Source organism: Rhincodon typus, chromosome 49 (assembly GCF_021869965.1).
Source record: "Rhincodon typus isolate 14 chromosome 49, sRhiTyp1.1, whole genome shotgun sequence".
Taxonomy (NCBI): domain Eukaryota; kingdom Metazoa; phylum Chordata; class Chondrichthyes; order Orectolobiformes; family Rhincodontidae; genus Rhincodon; species Rhincodon typus.
Genome location: NC_063380.1, coordinates 992556 through 998125, shown reverse-complemented (window position 1 = coordinate 998125; position 5570 = coordinate 992556).

Sequence of the window (5570 nt, the reverse complement as noted above, 5' to 3'; positions counted from 1 at the left end):
GACATTCCATCACATGCCTGACTTGTGCCTTGCAGAAAATGAACAGGCTTTGTGCAATCAGGAGGTGAATTAATCGCCGCAGTATTCCTAGCTTCTGACCTGCCTTTGTAGTCACTGTGTTTATGTGGCCACAGCAGATGAGTTTCTGGTCAGTGGTAACCCCCAGGATGTTGATAGTGGAAGATTCAGTGATTGCAATGTCATTAAATGTCAAGGAATGATGGTTAGATTTCTCTTATTGTGATTGTCATAGCATTGCATTTGTGTGGCATGAATGTTACTTGCCACTTTTCAGCCCAAGCCTAGGTGTTGCCCAGATCTTGTTGCACTGGAACTTGGATTGCTTCATTAACTGAGGAGTCACGAATGGTGCTGAACATTGTGTTATCATCAGCAAATATCTCCACTTCTGACCTTACGTTGGAGGGAAAGTCATTAATGAAGCAGCTGAAGTTGATTAGGCCTGGGATAACATCCTGCTGAACTCCTACACAGATATCTTGGAGCTGAGATGGCTGACCTGCAATAACCACGACCATCTTCCAATGTGTCAGATATGACCCCAACCAGTGGAGAGTTCACTCACTGATGCATATTAATTCCAGTTTTTCTAGGGCTTCTTGATGCCACATTCAATCGAATGCAACCTTGATATGAAGGCTTTAGATCACACTTCACCTCACATTCGGCATTGGACTGTCTGTTTCAAGACATAGCTTTCTGCAAGTGACTCCTCAAATTCTTCTACAGGGAAATCATTTGAACTTGTTGCGTAAGGCAACCTGTAATCAAACATGTATCTTCAACACCTTATTTTTTCAGGCATGGATAATTACTTTTAATCTGATGTGCCAAAGCTTGTCTTTGTTCCTTAACAGGTTATTCCAGACATTTACTTTTTCAACCCATGAACAGTGATTAAACTTCTGAAATTTGCATTATCACAGCCCCTCCTCTTGGTTCACTACTTAAAATATGCTGAACAGATGCTAGTATAACTGGTGTTTTCCTATCATTTTGATTCATATCCGAGTTGAGTTACTACACCATGTACAATTTGAAAATGCACCATTTCATTACACGCTAAAGATATACACAAATCAATAATCAATCGATGAATTGCAGAACAGTGATCAGTGAGAGAAGCACAGGATTGACTGTTCAACTTCTAGGGTTTCATTGTTTTAGATGAGATAGAGAGGGGGTAAAAGTGTTGGAGGAGTTTCATTACTTGTTAGGGAGAATGGCACATATACATTCAGAAAGGATACACTAGAGGGGTCATCCACCAAGGCAATTTAGGTAGAGCTAAAAAATAAGAAGGGTGCAATCACTCTGATAGGATTATAATATAGGCACCCAAATAGACACTGAAACATTGAGGAACAAATATGTAGGCAGATTATGGAAAGATGCAATCAAAATAGGGTTGTCATAGTGGGTGACTTTAACATCCCCAGTATTGCCTGGGACTTCATTAGAGCAAGAGTTTCAGATGGGGCAGAATTTGTTAGATACATCCAAGAAGGTTTCTTGCAACAGTGTGTGGATATTCTAACAAGTAGAGGGGCCATAGTGGGTCGACCTTGCATTTGTTAATGAGCCTCGCCAGGTGGCTGACCTTTCAGTGGGAGAATATTTTGGAAACAATGATCACAACTCCTAAAGATAGACATCAGGATCTTGCGGGAAGGTGCTAGATTGGCGGAGGGCAAATTACATCAGTATTCGGCAGGAACTAAGGACAGTTTATTAGGAGGAGCTGTTATCGTGCAAGTCACGTATGACATGTGGGAGTTGTTTAAAGACCTACTGATCAAAGTTCAGTACCACATGTTCCACTGAAGAGGAAGGACAAGATGCGAAGACATATGGGAACTTTGGATGATGAGGCAGATTATGAATTAAGTCAAAATGAAAAAGGAAACAATATGTAATGCTTAGGAAGCTAAAATCAGGTAGGGCTGTGAGGGATATAAAAAAAAGCAGGAAAGAACTCCAGCAGAGAATTGGGAGAGCAAGAAAGGCCATGAAATATCCTAGGCAAGTTGCAATAAAGAGAATCCCAAGAAGGTTTTGGAGTAGATTTATAGCTCGGGTAGTGGGTGTTGAGGTTGGTTGGCTTGCCGAGCTGGTTTGTTGTTCCACAGACGTTTTGTTACCGTGCTTGGTAACATCCTCAGTGCAGCCTCTGATGAAGCGTTGGTGTGTTTTCCTGCCTGGCTTTTAAACTCTGGGGTCCGTTGTAATGGATTGCCTCACTTCCGGGTTTCCTCCATAGTGGAATGTATATGGGGTCGAGTTCAATGTGTTTATTAATAACCTGCTTCATGGAGTGCCATGCTTCCAGGAATTCTCGTGCTAGTCTCTGCCTAGCCTGTCCCAGGATCTTGGTGTTGTCCCAGTCAAAGTCATAGTTCTCCTTGTCCATGTGGATTGAGATGAGTGAGTATTGGTCGTGTCTTTTTGTAGCCATTTGGTGTTCATGAACTCTTGTTGTTAGTTTCCTTCCTGTTTGTCCGATGTAGTGTTTCTCGCAGTCTCTGCAGGGGATCTTGTAGATGACATTGGTCCTGTCCATGGTGGGGAGTGGGTCTTTAGTTCGGGTGAGCACTTGTCGTAGGGTTGATCAACCTACGTTGATCTATCAACCTATCAACCCTACATTCCACTACGGAGGAAACCCGGAAGTGAGGCAATCCATCACAACGGACACCAGAGTTTAAAAGCCAGGCGGGAAAACACACCGACGCTTCATCAGAGGCTGCGCTGAGGATGTTACCAAGCACGGTAATGAAACATCTGCGGAACAACAAACCAGCTCGGCCAGCCAACCAACCTCAACAGAATCCCAAGAATTTCTACATATATACATTAAAAACAAGAGCATAACTAGGGAGAGGTTAGGACGCCACTCAGACATAAAGGAGGGAAGTTGTGCTTGGAGGCAGAGGATGTGGCATGACCCCAAATGAGTGCTTTGCATCGGTATTCACCCAGGAGAACATTGAACACAGAACAGTACAACACAGAAACAGGCCCTTTGGCCTATGAGTTGAGCTGATCATGATACCAAAATAAACTAATCCCGTCTGCATGCCCTTGATCCATATCCCTCCATTTCTTGCATATTCGTGTGCTTATTTAAAAGTCCCTTAAACGCCACTATTGTATCTGCATCCACTACTATCCATGCTGGTGCGTTCAGACTTCTACCACTCTCTTCTGTAAAATCTTGCCACTTATATCTATTTTGAACTTACCCCTCTCACCTTAAAAGTATTCCCCCTGGGCAACTCTGGGAAAAAAAGTTATTCTGACAGTCAATCCCATCTATGCGCATAATTATTCTATAGAATTCTATCAAGTCTTCCCTCAGCCTCTGCATCTCCAGAGAAAATAACTGGAGTTTTTCTAGCCTGTCCGCATAGCTCATACCCTCTAATCCAGGCAACATCCTTGTAAACCTCTTCTGCATCCTCTTCAAAGCCCTCAAATCCTTCCAGTATTCTGGCAACCAGAATTTAATGCAGTTCTTTAAGTGTGGCCTAGTCAAAGTTATAAATAGATGTAATATGACATCTTGACTCTTGTACTCAATTTCCCAACCAATAAAGGCAAGCATGCCATGTGCCTTCCTTACCGCCATTGCAACTTGCGTGGCCACTTTCAAGGAGCTATGAGCTTGAACCACAAGTTCCCTCTGTACATCAATCCTGTTCAGGATCCTACTATTAACTGTTTACTTTTCCTTGACATTTAAAATGATCAGCATTCTGCTCAAGCAGTACTTGATGCAATACTTCAAGTTCCTCCATAGATCTTTGACTTAGCTTTCAAGTTCCTGAGTCTTCATTTTCTTACTGTCAAACCTGCCTCTGTGCCTTCTAAGTATTCCTATTCATTGTTTCAAATTGACTTTGATAACCTGGGAAGTAAATTGTCTTCTTTTGCTTGTCTATCTGTAGGGTTTCAATCTTTCCCTTTAATTTTGTGTTTTCAGATTCAAAACTGCCATCTGCTAACTGGAAACCTCTTCAGCTTCAAATTTGTGTTTTAGCTCTGCATTCTCTGATCATAATGTTGCATTTTCTGACTTCAGTCACTGATCTCAACATTTATCTGTTTTAATGCATGCTTCATTTGCTACAATGCACTCTTTCGCAAGGATGTTCTAACTGACTCTCCAAAATAATTCAGTGCACCTGGACTCATGATATCACAAGGTTAACAATCATTTCAACCAAAAGAATTGTAGATGCTGCAATTCAGAAATAAACACAGAAATAGCTGGAAAAGCTCAGCAAATCTGGCAGCCTCTGTGGAGAGAAATCAAATTGAATGTTTTGGGTCAAGTGACCCTTCTTCACAACTGTTGCTAGCTGGGAAAATGTTGGTTTATATGCAGAAAATAGGGTGAGGGAGGTGATAAGGAGTAAGTTGCTGGTGGGGAAAAAGGCCAAAGAGAAACAAGAGCAGTCGGTCAAATAAAGGAGTGGATAACCATCTGGCTAGGAGGGAGAAGAGTGGCTGGTTGTGTGTAATAACACACTATGTGAGAACAAGGCCTGGCTGGGGTAAAGACATTGAAGAGCTCAAGCCATAAAGTTACTGAACGCGATACGGAGTCCAGAAGGTTGCAGAGTGCCCAAATAGAAAATGAGGTGATGTTCTTCCAGCCTGCGCTGTGCTTTGTTCAAGCACTGCAGCAAGCCTGAGGCAAAGATGTTGGCCGGGGAACAGAATTTATGTGTTGTGGCAGGCAACTGAGAGCTCGGGGTCTTTTCTGCCAACAGAATGTAGGTGTTCTGCAAAGCACTCAGTCAGTCTACCCAAATGTTGCATCTTTTCTAATGATATGAGCTTTGACAAAGGAGCTTCTGAAATGTCCACCTTTTTCCTTAACAGATGATTCCCTAGCACGATTGTTGGCAGGGCCCTCGCTCGGGTCTGACACATTTCCTGAATTTCAGCCCTCAACCTCTCTCCTCCCTCTTGCAACAATGATAGGATCCCACTTTTCCTTACCTACCATCCCACCAGCATCCACATCCAGAGGACCATTAGACGACATTTCCACCACCTAGAACCAGATGCCACCACCGCACAAATTCCTCTCCCCTCTCTTGTCAGACTTCTCTCCCAACAACCCCCAACACTACACCACCCCCCCACACACTCCACCTCCCACCTCCCCCTCCCCCGCAACAGGCTCACAGCGCTTTCTTCTGCAACAGCAGACGGTGTAACACTTGTCCGTTCACTTCCTCCCTCCTCAGTATCCAAGAGCCTAAATACACCTTCCACATGAAGCAGCATTTTACCTGCACTTCACTCAACCTAGTCTATTCCACTCACTGCTCACAATGTCGTTTCCTTTGCATTGGGGAAACGAAACACAGACTGTGTGACCACTTCGCAGAACACCTATGTTCTGTCCGCAAAAGAGACCCTGAGCTTCCAGTTGCCTGCCACTTCAATACACCTGTCCCCTGACCAAGATCTCTGCCTCAGGCTTGCTCGAGTGAAGCTCAGCAGAAGCTGGAAGAAAGCATCTCATTTTCCATTTG